At 46.2% G+C, this 19,480-nt stretch overlaps 1 protein-coding gene across 2 annotated transcripts in view; it reads right to left on the reverse strand.

Moving 5' to 3' along the window:
- LOC124132334 (post-GPI attachment to proteins factor 4-like) overlaps window positions 1–19,480 on the reverse strand; it is a 49,418-nt gene that overhangs the window by 4,711 nt on the left and 25,227 nt on the right. The window lies entirely within an intron of this gene.

Genomic DNA, 19,480 nt, shown 5'->3' on the forward strand with positions numbered 1-19,480 from the left:
TCCACCTCGCACCCCTACATGCCACATCTGTCTTGAAGTTCCCCGTGTCTACATCTCTCTCCATCTCGCACCCCTACATGCCACATCTGTCTTGAAGTTCCCCTTGTCTACATCTCTCTCCACCTCGCACCCCTACATGCCACATCTGTCTTGAAGTTCCCCTTGTCCACCTCTCTCTCCACCTCGCTACCCTACATGCCACATCTGTCTTGAAGTTCCCCTTGTCTACATCTCTCTCCACCTCGCACCCCTACATGCCACATCTGTCTTGAAGTTCCCCTTGTCTACATCTCTCTCCACCTCACACCCCTACATGCCACATCTGTCTTGAAGTTCCCCTTGTCCACCTCTCTCTCCATCTCGCACCCCTACATGCCACATCTGTCTTGAAGTTCCCCATGTCCACCTCTCTCTCCACCTCGCACCCCTACATGCCACATCTGTCTTGAAGTTCCCCGTGTCTACATCTCTCTCCACCTCGCTACCCTACATGCCACATCTGTCTTGAAGTTCCCCTTGTCCACCTCTCTCTCCATCTCGCACCCCTACATGCCACATCTGTCTTGAAGTTCCCCTTGTCTACATCTCTCTCCACCTCGCACCCCTACATGCCACATCTGTCTTGAAGTTCCCCTTGTCCACCTCTCTCTCCATCTCGCACCCCTACATGCCACATCTGTCTTGAAGTTCCCCTTGTCCACCTCTCTCTCCATCTCGCACCCCTACATGCCACATCTGTCTTGAAGTTCCCCTTGTCCACCTCTCTCTCCATCTCGCACCCCTACATGCCACATCTGTCTTGAAGTTCCCCTTGTCCACCTCTCTCTCCATCTCGCACCCCTACATGCCACATCTGTCTTGTAGTTCCCCTTGTCCACCTCTCTCTCCACCTCGCTACCCTACATGCCACATCTGTCTTGTAGTTCCCCGTGTCTACATCTCTCTCCACCTCGCACCCCTACATGCCACATCTGTCTTGAAGTTCCCCTTGTCTACATCTCTCTCCACCTCGCACCCCTACATGCCACATCTGTCTTGAAGTTCCCCTTGTCCACCTCTCTCTCCATCTCGCACCCCTACATGCCACATCTGTCTTGTAGTTCCCCTTGTCCACCTCTCTCTCCACCTCGCACCCCTACATACCACATCTGTCTTGAAGTTCCCCGTGTCTACATCTCTCTCCACCTCGCTACCCTACATGCCACATCTGTCTTGTAGTTCCCCTTGTCTACATCTCTCTCCACCTCGCTACCCTACATGCCACATCTGTCTTGTAGTTCCCCTTGTCTACATCTCTCTCCACCTCGCTACCCTACATACCACATCTGTCTTGAAGTTCCCCGTGTCTACATCTCTCTCCACCTCGCACCCCTACATGCCACATCTGTCTTGAAGTTCCCCTTGTCTACATCTCTCTCCACCTCGCTACCCTACATGCCACATCTGTCTTGAAGTTCCCCTTGTCCACCTCTCTCTCCACCTCGCACCCCTACATGCCACATCTGTCTTGAAGTTCATCGTGTCTACATCTCTCTCCATCTCGCACCCCTACATGCCACATCTGTCTTGAAGTTCATCGTGTCTACATCTCTCTCCATCTCGCATCCCCTACATGCCACATCTGTCTTGAAGTTCATCGTGTCTACATCTCTCTCCATCTCGCACCCCTACATGCCACATCTGTCTTGAAGTTCCCCTTGTCTACATCTCTCTCCACCTCGCACCCCTACATGCCACATCTGTCTTGAAGTTCCCCTTGTCTACATCTCTCTCCATCTCGCACCCCTACATGCCACATCTGTCTTGAAGTTCCCCTTGTCCACCTCTCTCTCCACCTCGCACCCCTACATGCCACATCTGTCTTGAAGTTCCCCTTGTCCACCTCTCTCTCCACCTCTCACCCCTACATGCCACATCTGTCTTGAAGTTCCCCGTGTCTACATCTCTCTCCATCTCGCACCCCTACATGCCACATCTGTCTTGAAGTTCATCGTGTCTACATCTCTCTCCATCTCGCACCCCTACATGCCACATCTGTCTTGAAGTTCCCCTTGTCTACATCTCTCTCCACCTCACACCCCTACATGCCACATCTGTCTTGAAGTTCCCCTTGTCCACCTCTCTCTCCACCTCGCACCCCTACATGCCACATCTGTCTTGAAGTTCCCCTTGTCTACATCTCTCTCCACCTCGCTACCCTACATGCCACATCTGTCTTGAAGTTCCCCTTGTCCACCTCTCTCTCCACCTCGCACCCCTACATGCCACATCTGTCTTGAAGTTCCCCTTGTCCACCTCTCTCTCCACCTCGCACCCCTACATGCCACATCTGTCTTGAAGTTCCCCTTGTCTACATCTCTCTCCACCTCGCACCCCTACATGCCACATCTGTCTTGAAGTTCCCCTTGTCCACCTCTCTCTCCACCTCGCACCCCTACATGCCACATCTGTCTTGAAGTTCATCGTGTCTACATCTCTCTCCACCTCTCACCCCTACATGCCACATCTGTCTTGAAGTTCCCCTTGTCCACCTCTCTCTCCACCTCGCACCCCTACATGCCACATCTGTCTTGAAGTTCCCCGTGTCTACATCTCTCTTCACCTCGCACCCCTACATGCCACATCTGTCTTGAAGTTCCCCTTGTCTACATCTCTCTCCATCTCGCACCCCTACATGCCACATCTGTCTTGAAGTTCCCCTTGTCCACCTCTCTCTCCACCTCGCACCCCTACATGCCACATCTGTCTTGAAGTTCCCCTTGTCCACCTCTCTCTCCACCTCGCACCCCTACATGCCACATCTGTCTTGAAGTTCCCCGTGTCTACATCTCTCTCCATCTCGCACCCCTACATGCCACATCTGTCTTGAAGTTCATCGTGTCTACATCTCTCTCCATCTCGCACCCCTACATGCCACATCTGTCTTGAAGTTCCCCTTGTCTACATCTCTCTCCACCTCACACCCCTACATGCCACATCTGTCTTGAAGTTCCCCTTGTCCACCTCTCTCTCCACCTCGCACCCCTACATGCCACATCTGTCTTGAAGTTCCCCTTGTCTACATCTCTCTCCACCTCGCTACCCTACATGCCACATCTGTCTTGAAGTTCCCCTTGTCCACCTCTCTCTCCACCTCGCACCCCTACATACCACATCTGTCTTGAAGTTCCCCGTGTCTACATCTCTCTCCACCTCGCTACCCTACATGCCACATCTGTCTTGTAGTTCCCCTTGTCTACATCTCTCTCCACCTCGCTACCCTACATGCCACATCTGTCTTGTAGTTCCCCTTGTCTACATCTCTCTCCACCTCGCTACCCTACATACCACATCTGTCTTGAAGTTCCCCGTGTCTACATCTCTCTCCACCTCGCTACCCTACATGCCACATCTGTCTTGTAGTTCCCCTTGTCTACATCTCTCTCCACCTCGCTACCCTACATGCCACATCTGTCTTGTAGTTCCCCTTGTCTACATCTCTCTCCACCTCGCTACCCTACATACCACATCTGTCTTGAAGTTCCCCGTGTCTACATCTCTCTCCACCTCGCTACCCTACATGCCACATCTGTCTTGAAGTTCCCCTTGTCTACATCTCTCTCCATCTCGCACCCCTACATGCCACATCTGTCTTGAAGTTCCCCGTGTCTACATCTCTCTCCACCTCGCACCCCTACATGCCACATCTGTCTTGTAGTTCCCCTTGTCCACCTCTCTCTCCATCTCGCACCCCTACATGCCACATCTGTCTTGAAGTTCCCCTTGTCCACCTCTCTCTCCACCTCGCACCCCTACATGCCACATCTGTCTTGAAGTTCATCGTGTCTACCTCTCTCTCCATCTCGCACCCCTACATGCCACATCTGTCTTGAAGTTCCCCGTGTCTACATCTCTCTCCACCTCGCTACCCTACATGCCACATCTGTCTTGTAGTTCCCCGTGTCTACATCTCTCTCCACCTCGCACCCCTACATACCACATCTGTCTTGTAGTTCCCCTTGTCCACCTCTCTCTCCACCTCACACCCCTACATACCACATCTGTCTTGAAGTTCCCCTTGTCCACCTCTCTCTCCACCTCACACCCCTACAAACCACATCTGTCTTGAAGTTCCCCTTGTCCACCTCTCTCTCCATCTCGCACCCCTACATGCCACATCTGTCTTGAAGTTCCCCTTGTCCACCTCTCTCTCCATCTCGCACCCCTACATGCCACATCTGTCTTGAAGTTCCCCTTGTCCACCTCTCTCTCCACCTCGCACCCCTACATGCCACATCTGTCTTGAAGTTCCCCTTGTCCACCTCTCTCTCCACCTCGCTACCCTACATGCCACATCTGTCTTGAAGTTCCCCTTGTCCACCTCTCTCTCCACCTCGCTACCCTACATGCCACATCTGTCTTGAAGTTCCCCTTGTCCACCTCTCTCTCCACCTCGCACCCCTACATGCCACATCTGTCTTGTAGTTCCCCTTGTCTACATCTCTCTCCATCTCGCACCCCTACATGCCACATCTGTCTTGTAGTTCCCCTTGTCCACATCTCTCTCCACCTCGCACCCCTACATGCCACATCTGTCTTGTAGTTCCCCTTGTCCACCTCTCTCTCCATCTCGCACCCCTACATGCCACATCTGTCTTGAAGTTCCCCTTGTCCAACCATCTCTCCACCTCGCACCCCTACATGCCACATCTGTCTTGAAGTTCCCCGTGTCTACATCTCTCTCCACCTCGCACCCCTACATGCCACATCTGTCTTGAAGTTCCCCTTGTCCACCTCTCTCTCCACCTCGCACCCCTACATGCCACATCTGTCTTGTAGTTCCCCTTGTCTACATCTCTCTCCACCTCGCACCCCTACATGCCACATCTGTCTTGAAGTTCCCCGTGTCTACATCTCTCTCCACCTCTCACCCTACATGCCACATCTGTCTTGAAGTTCCCCTTGTCCACCTCTCTCTCCACCTCGCACCCCTACATGCCACATCTGTCTTGAAGTTCCCCTTGTCCACCTCTCTCTCCATCTCGCACCCCTACATGCCACATCTGTCTTGAAGTTCCCCTTGTCTACATCTCTCTCCATCTCGCACCCCTACATGCCACATCTGTCTTGAAGTTCCCCGTGTCTACATCTCTCTCCATCTCGCACCCCTACATGCCACATCTGTCTTGAAGTTCCCCTTGTCCACCTCTCTCTCCATCTCGCACCCCTACATGCCACATCTGTCTTGAAGTTCCCCTTGTCTACATCTCTCTCCATCTCGCACCCCTACATGCCACATCTGTCTTGAAGTTCCCCTTGTCCACCTCTCTCTCCACCTCGCACCCCTACATGCCACATCTGTCTTGAAGTTCCCCGTGTCTACATCTCTCTCCACCTCGCTACCCTACATGCCACATCTGTCTTGAAGTTCCCCGTGTCTACATCTCTCTCCACCTCGCACCCCTACATGCCACATCTGTCTTGAAGTTCCCCGTGTCTACATCTCTCTCCACCTCGCTACCCTACATGCCACATCTGTCTTGTAGTTCCCCTTGTCTACCTCTCTCTCCACCTCGCACCCCTACATGCCACATCTGTCTTGAAGTTCCCCTTGTCCACCTCTCTCTCCACCTCGCTACCCTACATGCCACATCTGTCTTGTAGTTCCCCTTGTCTACCTCTCTCTCCACCTCGCACCCCTACATGCCACATCTGTCTTGAAGTTCCCCGTGTCTACATCTCTCTCCACCTCGCTACCCTACATGCCACATCTGTCTTGTAGTTCCCCTTGTCTACATCTCTCTCCACCTCGCACCCCTACATGCCACATCTGTCTTGAAGTTCCCCGTGTCTACATCTCTCTCCATCTCGCACCCCTACATGCCACATCTGTCTTGAAGTTCCCCGTGTCTACATCTCTCTCCACCTCGCACCCCTACATGCCACATCTGTCTTGAAGTTCCCCGTGTCTACATCTCTCTCCACCTCGCTACCCTACATGCCACATCTGTCTTGTAGTTCCCCTTGTCTACCTCTCTCTCCACCTCGCACCCCTACATGCCACATCTGTCTTGAAGTTCCCCTTGTCCACCTCTCTCTCCACCTCGCTACCCTACATGCCACATCTGTCTTGAAGTTCCCCTTGTCCAACCATCTCTCCACCTCGCACCCCTACATGCCACATCTGTCTTGTAGTTCTCCTTGTCCACCTCTCTCTCCATCTCGCACCCCTACATGCCACATCTGTCTTGAAGTTCCCCTTGTCCACCTCTCTCTCCATCTCGCACCCCTACATGCCACATCTGTCTTGAAGTTCATCGTGTCTACATCTCTCTTCACCTCGCACCCCTACATGCCACATCTGTCTTGAAGTTCCCCATTGTCCACCTCTCTCTCCACCTCTCACCCCTACATGCCACATCTGTCTTGTAGTTCCCCATGTCCACCTCTCTCTCCATCTCGCACCCCTACATGCCACATCTGTCTTGAAGTTCCCCTTGTCCACCTCTCTCTCCATCTCGCACCCCTACATGCCACATCTGTCTTGAAGTTCCCCTTGTCCACCTCTCTCTCCATCTCGCACCCCTACATGCCACATCTGCCTTGAAGTTCCCCTTGTCTACATCTCTCTCCACCTCGCACCCCTACATGCCACATCTGCCTTGAAGTTCCCCTTGTCCACCTCTCTCTCCATCTCGCACCCCTACATGCCACATCTGTCTTGAAGTTCATCGTGTCTACATCTCTCTCCACCTCACACCCCTACATGCCACATCTGTCTTGTAGTTCCCCTTGTCCACCTCTCTCTCCACCTCTCACCCCTACATGCCACATCTGTCTTGAAGTTCATCGTGTCTACATCTCTCTCCACCTCTCACCCCTACATGCCACATCTGTCTTGAAGTTCCCCATGTCTACATCTCTCTCCACCTCGCACCCCTACATGCCACATCTGTCTTGAAGTTCCCCTTGTCCACCTCTCTCTCCATCTCGCACCCCTACATGCCACATCTGTCTTGAAGTTCATCGTGTCTACATCTCTCTCCACCTCGCACCCCTACATGCCACATCTGTCTTGAAGTTCCCCTTGTCCACCTCTCTCTCCATCTCGCACCCCTACATGCCACATCTGTCTTGAAGTTCCCCTTGTCCACCTCTCTCTCCATCTCGCACCCCTACATGCCACATCTGTCTTGAAGTTCCCCTTGTCCACCTCTCTCTCCATCTCGCACCCCTACATGCCACATCTGTCTTGAAGTTCCCCTTGTCCACCTCTCTCTCCATCTCGCACCCCTACATGCCACATCTGTCTTGAAGTTCATCGTGTCTACATCTCTCTCCACCTCGCACCCCTACATGCCACATCTGTCTTGAAGTTCCCCTTGTCCACCTCTCTCTCCATCTCGCACCCCTACATGCCACATCTGTCTTGAAGTTCATCGTGTCTACATCTCTCTCCACCTCGCACCCCTACATGCCACATCTGTCTTGAAGTTCCCCTTGTCCACCTCTCTCTCCATCTCTCACCCCTACATGCCACATCTGTCTTGAAGTTCCCCTTGTCCACCTCTCTCTCCATCTCGCACCCCTACATGCCACATCTGTCTTGAAGTTCCCCTTGTCCACCTCTCTCTCAATCTCGCACCCCTACATGCCACATCTGTCTTGAAGTTCCCCTTGTCCACCTCTCTCTCCATCTCGCACCCCTACATGCCACATCTGTCTTGAAGTTCCCCTTGTCCACCTCTCTCTCCACCTCGCACCCCTACATGCCACATCTGTCTTGAAGTTCCCCTTGTCTACCTCTCTCTCCACCACTCACCCCTACAAACCACATCTGTCTTGAAGTTCCCCTTGTCTACCTCTCTCTCCACCACTCACCCCTACAAACCACATATGTCTTGAAGTTCCCCTTGTCCACCCATCTCTTTCTGACCTTTTTACTTGGCGGTTTGCCAACAGAAAGTACTATGGCAATTGAATACAATCTATGGACAAATATAATGCTCCGTGTTTGTAAAACTGTTAAAATGTGGAAAAACCTACTAAGAAACATTATTTGATAACGATGTGAAACTGCCTGTACATACAATATATCAGGTGTTATATATATACATTTGTAGAACACCGTAATATCTCATATCAATGGAGGAAATAAAGATGATATATCTATCTATCTATCATCTGTCTTGAAGTTCCCCGTGTCTACCTCTCTGTTCGCCACTCACCCCTGAACACCCGTGTCTGTCCTACTGTACATATTGTCTACCCGTGTCTGTCCTACTGTACACATTGTCTACCCGTGTCTGTCCTGGTGTACACATTGTCTACCCGTGTCTGTCCTGGTGTACATATTGTCTACCCGCGTCTGTCCTTGTGTACATATTGTCTACCCGTGTCTGTCCTACTGTACACATTGTCTACCCGTGTCTGTCCTGGTGTACACATTGTCTACCCGTGTCTGTCCTGGTGTACATATTGTCTACCCGTGTCTGTCCTACTGTACACATTGTCTACCCGTGTCTGTCCTGGTGTACATATTGTCTACCCGTGTCTGTCCTGGTGTACATATTGTCTACCCGTGTCTGTCCTACTGTACATATAGTCTACCCGTGTCTGTCCTGGTGTACATATTGTCTACCTGTGTCTGTCCTACTGTACATATTGTCTACCCTTGTCTGTCCTGGTGTACATATTGTCTACCCTTGTCTGTCCTGGTGTACATATTGTCTACCTGTGTCTGTCCTACTGTACATATTGTCAACCCGTGTCTGTCCTGAAGTACATATTGTCTACCTGTGTCTGTCCTACTGTACATATTGTCTACCCGTGTCTGTCCTGGTGTACATATTGTCAACCCGTGTCTGTCCTGGTGTACATATTGTCTACCCGTGTCTGACCTAGTGTACATATTGTCAACACGTGTCTGTCCTGGTGTACATATTGTCTACCTGTGTCTGTCCTACTGTACACATTGTCTACCCGTGTCTGTCCTACTGTACACATTGTCTACCTGTGTCTGTCCTACTGTACATATTGTCTACCCGTGTCTGTCCTGGTGTACATATTGTCTACCTGTGTCTGTCCTACTGTACATATTGTCTACCCGTGTCTGTCCTGGTGTACATATTGTCTACCCTTGTCTGTCCTGGTGTACATATTGTCTACCTGTGTCTGTCCTACTGTACATATTGTCAACCCGTGTCTGTCCTGGTGTACATATTGTCTACCTGTGTCTGTCCTACTGTACATATTGTCTACCCGTGTCTGTCCTGGTGTACATATTGTCAACCCGTGTCTGTCCTGGTGTACATATTGTCTACCTCTCTGTTCGCCACTCACCCCTGAACACCCGTGTCTGTCCTGGTGTACATATTGTCTACCTGTGTCCGTCCTACTGTACATATTGTCTACCTGTGTCTGTCCTACTGTACATATTGTCTACCCGTGTCTGTCCTGGTGTACACATTGTCTACCCGTGTCTGTCCTGGTGTACATATTGTCAACACGTGTCTGTCCTGGTGTACATATTGTCAACACGTGTCTGTCCTACTGTACATATTGTCTACCTGTGTCTGTCCTGGTGTACATATTGTCAACACGTGTCTGTCCTAGTGTACATATTGTCTACACGTGTCTGTCCTAGTGTACATATTGTCAACACGTGTCTGTCCTAGTGTACATATTGTCAACACGTGTCTGTCCTAGTGTACATATTTTCTACCCATGTCTGTCCTAGTGTACATATTGTCAACACGTGTCTGTCCTAGTGTACATATTGTCAACACGTGTCTGTCCTAGTGTACATATTGTCTACCCATGTCTGTCCTACTGTACATATTGTCTACCCGTGTCTGTCCTAGTGTACATATTGTCAACACGTGTCTGTCCTGGTGTACATATTGTCAACACGTGTCTGTCCTAGTGTACATATTGTCTACCTATGTCTGTCTTTGTGTACATATTGTCAACACGTGTCTGTCCTAGTGTACATATTGTCTACCCATGTCTGTCCTACTGTACATATTGTCTACCCGTGTCTGTCCTAGTGTACATATTGTCAACACGTGTCTGTCCTGGTGTACATATTGTCTACCCGTGTCTGTCCTGGTGTACATATTGTCAACACGTGTCTGTCCTAGTGTACATATTGTCTACCTGTGTCTGTCCTACTGTACATATTGTCTACCCGTGTCTGTCCTAGTGTACATATTGTCAACACGTGTCTGTCCTAGTGTACATATTGTCAACACGTGTCTGTCCTAGTGTACATATTGTCTACCCATGTCTGTCCTACTGTACATATTGTCTACCCATGTCTGTCCTAGTGTACATATTGTCTACCCGTGTCTGTCCTAGTGTACATATTGTCAACACGTGTCTGTCCTAGTGTACATATTGTCTACCCGTGTCTGTCCTACTGTACATATTGTCTACCCATGTCTGTCCTAGTGTACATATTGTCTACCCGTGTCTGTCCTAGTGTACATATTGTCAACACGTGTCTGTCCTAGTGTACATATTGTCTACCCATGTCTGTCCTACTGTACATATTGTCTACCCGTGTCTGTCCTGGTGTACATATTGTCTACCCGTGTCTGTCCTGGTGTACATATGGTCTACCTGTGTCTGTCCCGGTGTACACATTGTCTACCTATGTCTGTCTTTGTGTACATATTGTCTACCCGTGTCTGTCCTAGTGTACATATTGTCTACCGATGTCTGTCTTTGTGTACATATTGTCTACCCGTGTCTGTCCTACTGTACATATTGTCTACCCGTGTCTGTCCTACTGTACATATTGTCAACCCGTGTCTGTCCTGGTGTACATATTGTCTACCTGTGTCTGTCCTACTGTACATATTGTCTACCCGTGTCTGTCCTGGTGTACATATTGTCAACCCGTGTCTGTCCTGGTGTACATATTGTCTACCCGTGTCTGACCTAGTGTACATATTGTCAACACGTGTCTGTCCTGGTGTACATATTGTCTACCTGTGTCTGTCCTACTGTACACATTGTCTACCCGTGTCTGTCCTACTGTACACATTGTCTACCTGTGTCTGTCCTACTGTACATATTGACTACCCGTGTCTGTCCTGGTGTACATATTGTCTACCTGTGTCTGTCCTACTGTACATATTGTCTACCCGTGTCTGTCCTGGTGTACATATTGTCTACCCTTGTCTGTCCTGGTGTACATATTGTCTACCTGTGTCTGTCCTACTGTACATATTGTCAACCCGTGTCTGTCCTGGTGTACATATTGTCTACCTGTGTCTGTCCTACTGTACATATTGTCTACCCGTGTCTGTCCTGGTGTACATATTGTCAACCCGTGTCTGTCCTGGTGTACATATTGTCTACCTCTCTGTTCGCCACTCACCCCTGAACACCCGTGTCTGTCCTGGTGTACATATTGTCTACCTGTGTCTGTCCTACTGTACATATTGTCTACCTGTGTCTGTCCTACTGTACATATTGTCTACCCGTGTCTGTCCTGGTGTACACATTGTCTACCCGTGTCTGTCCTGGTGTGCATATTGTCTACCTGTGTCTGTCCTACTGTACACATTGTCTACCCGTGTCTGTCCTACTGTACACATTGTCTACCTGTGTCTGTCCTACTGTACATATTGACTACCCGTGTCTGTCCTGGTGTACATATTGTCTACCTGTGTCTGTCCTACTGTACATATTGTCTACCCGTGTCTGTCCTGGTGTACATATTGTCTACCCTTGTCTGTCCTGGTGTACATATTGTCTACCTGTGTCTGTCCTACTGTACATATTGTCAACCCGTGTCTGTCCTGGTGTACATATTGTCTACCTGTGTCTGTCCTACTGTACATATTGTCTACCCGTGTCTGTCCTGGTGTACATATTGTCAACCCGTGTCTGTCCTGGTGTACATATTGTCTACCTCTCTGTTCGCCACTCACCCCTGAACACCCGTGTCTGTCCTGGTGTACATATTGTCTACCTGTGTCTGTCCTACTGTACATATTGTCTACCTGTGTCTGTCCTACTGTACATATTGTCTACCCGTGTCTGTCCTGGTGTACACATTGTCTACCCGTGTCTGTCCTGGTGTACATATTGTCAACACGTGTCTGTCCTGGTGTACATATTGTCAACACGTGTCTGTCCTAGTGTACATATTGTCTACCCATGTCTGTCCTACTGTACATATTGTCTACCCGTGTCTGTCCTGGTGTACACATTGTCTACCCGTGTCTGTCCTGGTGTACATATTGTCTACCCGTGTCTGTCCTAGTGTACATATTGTCAACACGTGTCTGTCCTAGTGTACATATTGTCTACACGTGTCTGTCCTGGTGTACATATTGTCAACACGTGTCTGTCCTAGTGTACATATTGTCTACCCATGTCTGTCCTGGTGTACATATTGTCTACACGTGTCTGTCCTGGTGTACATATTGTCTACACGTGTCTGTCCTAGTGTACATATTGTCAACACGTGTCTGTCCTGGTGTACATATTGTCTACACGTGTCTGTCCTGGTGTACATATTGTCAACACGTGTCTGTCCTAGTGTACATATTGTCTACCCATGTCTGTCCTACTGTACATATTGTCTACTCGTGTCTGTCCTAGTGTACATATTGTCAACACGTGTCTGTCCTAGTGTACATATTGTCAACACGTGTCTGTCCTAGTGTACATATTGTCTACCCGTGTCTGTCCTGGTGTACATATTGTCTACCTGTGTCTGTCCCGGTGTACACATTGTCTACCTATGTCTGTCTTTGTGTACATATTGTCTACCCGTGTCTGTCCTACTGTACATATTGTCTACCCGTGTCTGTCCTACTGTACATATTGTCTACCCGTGTCTGTCCTTGTGTACATGTTGTCTTCCCGTGTCTGTCCAAGTGTACACATTGTCTACCGATGTCTGTCTTTGTGTACATATTGTCTACCCGTGTCTGTCCTAGTGTACATATTGTCTACCCGTGTCTGTCCTACTGTACATATTGTCTACCCGTGTCTGTCCTTGTGTACATGTTGTCTTCCCGTGTCTGTCCAAGTGTACACATTGTCTACCGATGTCTGTCTTTGTGTACATATTGTCTACCCGTGTCTGTCCTGGTGTACATATTGTCTACCTGTGTCTGTCCTTGTGTACATATTGTCTACCCGTGTCTGTCCTGGTGTACATATTGTCTACCCGTGTCATGTCCTAGTGCATCCACGGTCTACCCTTGTCTGTCATATTGTCTACTGGTATTGTCCTACTGTCACGCATGCCCGTCTCCTCACGAGCTATGTTCTTTCACTGGAAGTTATTCCTACACAAAATCTAACAGTTTGAATAATTAAATAACTTACCACTCCTTGGTTAAATGTGGCCCCGGATTACATGAAGCTATATATGTTTGGTCTATGGTGGATAGCCATGTATACACTATCATCCCTTTTGTCCCTTGAAACCATTCAGTATAGATTGAAATAGCAAACTTATTAAATATTTATTATCCATATCGTCTCAAATAACCAAGTACATAAATGTCATATTTTGCACACGTGTAATATACCCTATAAGGATTTTCATTGGTCAGATAAACGACCTTGACTCTGTGACCTCATCGGAATGGGGAACTACCTTTTTCATTCATAAATGTTTACTACCACATACTACAGAACGCAGCAATCTCGTAAGAACGTAGCAATCTCGTTTGAACGAAACGATATGTTTATTTTAAATAAAACAATAATCTAGGAATAAATGTGACATATATTTTTACACAAAACTTTCATTAATAAGCCCATTAATTCAAACAGTGGAGACCTTGAAATTGTTATGGATCTATGGATTGAGTGTGTGAGTGACGTGTGTTTAACGGCGCTTTCAACAGTATTCTAGTTAAATCACGGAGTGATCAGCTTAATGTGGGAGAAAAGCCCGAAGTGATGCAGGTCTCGGACGTTTACCACTTCGGTGAAACCCACGAGCACGGGTATGGTGCTGACAAACCTAGAAACTTAACCTTAACCTTTGTGTCTAAGTGAGTGAGTGAGTGAGTGGGTGGGTGGGTGAGTGATTGAGTGAGTGAGTGAGTGAGTGAGTGAGTGAGTGAGTGAGTGAGTGAGTGAGTGAGTGAGTGAGTGAGTGAGTGAGTGTGGTTTTACGCCGCTTGGAGCAATATCCCAGCAATATCAAGATGAGTGACATCAGAAATGAGCTTCAAACATTTCACCCATGTGAAAATCAAACCCGGGTCTTCGGCGGGACCTTACCCCCTAGGACATGTCTGGGATGAGATGGAGTGACCAGTCCGTGTTTCTAGGTCAGTTTAACGATTCTTTAGTTGACATGTGGAACAATATCACCAGGTTGTTTTCAAGCATCTGGTGTCGTCAGTGCCACGCTAGCTCGCCTGTATTAACACAAATGGCGGTCACACCCGATATTGACTTTCTTAATTCAGTTGAAACACCATCCCTCATTTAGGGACGAGACGCTCTGTTTCATGTTACGGGTTTTGTCAAAGATTTTGTTATGCTAAAACATGGATCAGACGATTGATCAAATATAACGTTGTCATTTTCAATAACGAAACATTTACACTAATCCTCTCTGTATGAAGGACACTTATTTTTTTCCGCTTATTATGTATATATTTCATAGTAATGGATGAAAAGGGTAAATATTGTTTATGGGTGTCTGATATCAGAAATATTCTTTGTATGTCTGGTTTTTCTCTTGCATGGATATCTCAAGATGTTGGAAATGATAACTATTTATCTTCATGCTTAAGGAAAGATTAGTTGATATATTTTCACAAGATTGGCTCTGTCAAATATCATCCTCAAGGTTTTTATGCCATTATACGAATTTTAAATCTTTACTTGTTCCTGAAAAATATGTATCTGTACTTCAGGATAGAACTTTGAGAAGATCTTTGTGTAAATTGTGTATATCATTACATAATTTTAATGTTAACAATCTCAGAAAGAAAACTGTACAAGATAAAGAAAGTAGTTATGCCGTTATTGTAATGAAGGCTATGTTGAGGATGAGTTTCATGTACTTCTCATTTGTAAATATTATCAGTTTCTTAGAAATAGATACCTCCCTATGATTTCAACTATGTACAAAGATGAACAACTGATGAGAAATTTGTTGAACTCCTGCAATGCAAATACAATATCATCTCTGTCAATATTCCTGAAGAAGATTTTTTAAATTAGACGTTAATATTTTATGTAAACTTATTATTACCTACACGTGACTGTACAATGTTGATACAAAAAAACAACACTTCGGTACTATAGGTCATATGGCCTAAAATATTGAATAAACTTCTGTCTGTCTGTCTGTCTGTCTGTCTGTCTGTCTGTCTGTCATAGTAATTCATAAATTTGCATTGGTGAACTAAATGTCAAGTGACTCTTTTCTCAGTTATTACTTGAATATTGCCGAAAAACGACTATTTCTTGGGCACTATTTCTATAAGCGCACTCCTTAATGAGCGATTGGTTTCAATGTCAAGCGGTGTTGGGATATCAATACGCGAACTATTCTTCAATCAATATTGACAACGGGATGCAGTTGTTTATCTCGCCAACAAACCTCATAAAGCTAATGGATAGTGAAGAAATTAAAACACTCGCGAGTATGTTCTACTGCTCTCGCTCGGGAATTATTGATGTTTCTGACCCTCGTTTCGTGTGAACAATCGCATACATCCGAGCGTGTATTAACCTCTATTTATCCCAGCGGTAAACTGATACACACACTTGACTATCTCCTGTTAATATCCAAAAATGTTCATTTCGAATTTGCGGGTGTTGTTGAGACTATTTTCAATATAGTCGTCAGCGTGAAACGGAGGGATTGAAACGTTTATTCTTCACCAACAAATATGAATATACGTAGTAAATATTTAATATTTAAAAATCGATCATTTGCTCTGTACACGTCGTAATATTTCGTCGTTGGGTAACAGTGATGGTGGAGGAACGCAGGTCTTGTGTTGTTCTGTCTCTCCATTGCAAGCCGCAAGAAGAGAGGTCAAAAAATAATTTTAGGGGAGAAATATTAATCAAACTGAATGTAAAAATCAACACATTGTCAATCGCCATGCTGTATACCACGTATTTCAAAATACGACCGAGAAACACAACACTGTACAGAAAGGTATTCATACGCCGTGGAGAAGTCCAGAAGACTTTCAAGGGTTTCGAATTCAGATTAGACACATCTCCACTCAGTGACTGTGGACACATCTCAACTAAATGACTACAGACAAATCTCCACTTGGTGACTACAGACACATCTCAACTTGGTGACTACAGACACATCTCCACTTGGTGACTGTGGACACATCTCAACTAAATGACTACAGACAAATCTCCACTTGGTGACTACAGACACATCTCCACTTGGTGACTGTGGACACATCTCTACTTAGTGACTGTGGACACATCTCCACTTAGTGACTGTGGACACATCTCCACTTACTGACTGTGGACACACCTCCACGTGGTGACTACAGACACATCTCCACTTGGTGACTACAGACACATCTCCACTTGGTGACTACAGACACATCTCCACTTAGTGACTACAGACACATCTCCACTTAGTGACTGTGGACACATCTCCACCTAATGACTGTGGACACATCTCCACTTGGTGACTACAGACACATCTCCACTTGGTGACTACAGACACTTACTGACTGTGGACACATCTCCACCTAGTGACTGTGGACACATCTCCACCTAGTGAAAACGAACACACCTCCACGTGGTGACTACGGACACACCTCCACTTGGTGACTACAGACACATCACCACTTAGTGACTGTGGACACATCTCAACTTAGTTGCTACAGACACATCTCCACTTAATGAATACAGACACACCTCCATTTGGTGACTACAGACACATCTTCACTTAGTGAATACAGACACACCTCCACTTGGCGACTACAGACACATCTCCACTTGGTGACTACAGACACTTACTGACTGTGGACACATCTCCACTTAGTGACTGTGGACACATCTCCACTTAGTGACTGTGGACACACCTCCACGTGGTGACTACGGACACACCTCCACTTGGCGACTACAGACACATCTCCACTTGGTGACGACAGACACTTACTGACTGTGGACACATCTCCACTTAGTGACTGTGGACACATCTCCACTTAGTGACTGTGGACACACCTCCACGTGGTGACTACGGACACACCTCCACTTGGTGGCTACAGGCACATCTCCACTTAATGAATACAGACACACCTCCATTTGGTGACTACAGACACATCTTCACTTAGTGAATACAGACACACCTCCATTTGGCGACTACAGACACATCTCCACTTGGTGACTACAGACACTTACTGACTGTGGACACATCTCCACCTAATGACTGTGGACACATCTCCACTTGGTGACTACAAACACATCTCCACTTGGTGACTACAGACACTTACTGACTGTGGACACATCTCCACCTAGTGACTGTGGACACATCTCCACCTAGTGAAAACGAACACACCTCCACGTGGTGACTACGGACACACCTCCACTTGGTGACTACAGACACACCTCCACTTGGTGACTACAGACACATCTCCACTTAGTGACTGTGGACACACCTCCACGTGGTGACTACGGACACACCTCCACTTGGTGGCTACAGACACATCTCAACTCAGTGAATACAGGCACATCTCCACTTAAAGCTCTGCACGCTAACGTCGAACCCATTCGACAGAGGTGTCCATCCCCGTGCATCTGATGTCGAACCCATTCGACAGGCGAATGGCATAACAACACCCCAAAATAAAACTCGCCATATCTATTTACCAAGAAGGCTCTGCGTAACATTTAAATTACGTATGACATGCATAAATGCTCAGCTTGCTCAATATCAAAACGTTCAGTCATTTATTTACCTCAAAAAGAAAATATCGCGAGTTAAAAAAGTTTCGGCCAAACTTCTTGGCACACAACTACCAGAAACGGCCATTGTTGACTTTTGGCACTTCACGTTGAGCGGCATGCAGTCCGATATTTTCTTTATAATTTCATCATTTTTCCTATTCGATCATAATTTTTTGTTTGCTGACGAACGGAAAACACTCATGTTCCTTTATTTCTAAAAATTAGCAACTTTCGGTGTAACTAATTGTAAATAAAAACAATCTGAATCGTAACATCATCGATTGGATGGAACTTGTACGATCATGGCAACGGCGGTAAACAAACAACTCCACATGCATAGTTATCCCGTTAGACTATTACAATCATTTTGTTACATCTAACTTAATTTTCTGAAATGATTGACATGTATGTATCAATCTTTGTAAAAAGAATTTCATTTTTAAAGAGTTTGCAAATGATTTCGTTTGATAAACTTTCCGACACATTGACAAGCCGACAAACGTAAGAGATACGTTTGGGCGTGGCCTAACTCGCTATTTGTTGAGTTGAACAAAGTCAACAAACACTGCGAAAAATGACAAATATTGGATGATACGCAAAATCTGAACTGATATACATTCTAGGTAAACCATTCAATAGCAAAATAATGCATTTTACGAGAAATAATCAAAATACTTGCAATTTTAGCTATCATTTCTGAAACCGGAAGCACGTACCGCATGTGACACATGGAAGCAAAATATGCAAAAGTTGGTAAGCTATCATAAAGAAATTCCGAAATAGATTCAAATTCAAAAGAAAATACATAATTTACTATTTTTCGTCAACTATTTACTATTTATTGATCTGGAGAGCAGTCTTCACTCCTATTTGTTTCATATTTCTTCGTGATTGTCGCCATCAAATGTGTAAGTCAAAATCCGAAACCGTAATGGATTTCACGCTCGATGATTTTAATTTGAAAAATATTTTCTAAAAACGAACGCAACGGAGAGCGATACAACGTATTGATATGCCATAATAATAACATAATATTGTTATTGGTCTAACATTACAAAAAGAACAATTTAAATATTAAAGATGTTGTTGAAAACTTTCTGAGAACCTCCCGTCCTCTGAACCGATAGAATTTTGGTACACAACGAGGTAGGCTAGTGTAAATATATAGATTCTAGGCTCCTATATATGTGATTTTGTACCCAAAACAAATTAAATTGTACCCAAAATACTTTGTGAATTTGTACCTAAGAAAATAAGACAATAGATCTATAATTATATTTATGTTTTCATGTAGATGAACAGAACACATGATAAAATATTTCATCAAGTTCCAAATATGATTATGACTGTGATCCTTGAAATTGATTGTTTAGTGTTGAGAGAAAATTGACGTCTTGTCACTGAAGGAGAGGCCAGTTAAGTTAGAATGAATTGTTTTGATAGGAAAGTGATATTATGTTAAGTTTAAGACACCAAATTAATGTATATCTTTGAAATAATTCTAGGTAGATCTACAAAATCACATACCCATTTGGATAACAAATTACTAGAAATTTGGGTACAAAAGTCACCA

This window comes from Haliotis rufescens, unplaced genomic scaffold (genome assembly GCF_023055435.1).
Source record: "Haliotis rufescens isolate VD_foot unplaced genomic scaffold, xgHalRufe1.0.p SCAF_3, whole genome shotgun sequence".
In the NCBI taxonomy this organism is placed as follows: domain Eukaryota; kingdom Metazoa; phylum Mollusca; class Gastropoda; order Lepetellida; family Haliotidae; genus Haliotis; species Haliotis rufescens.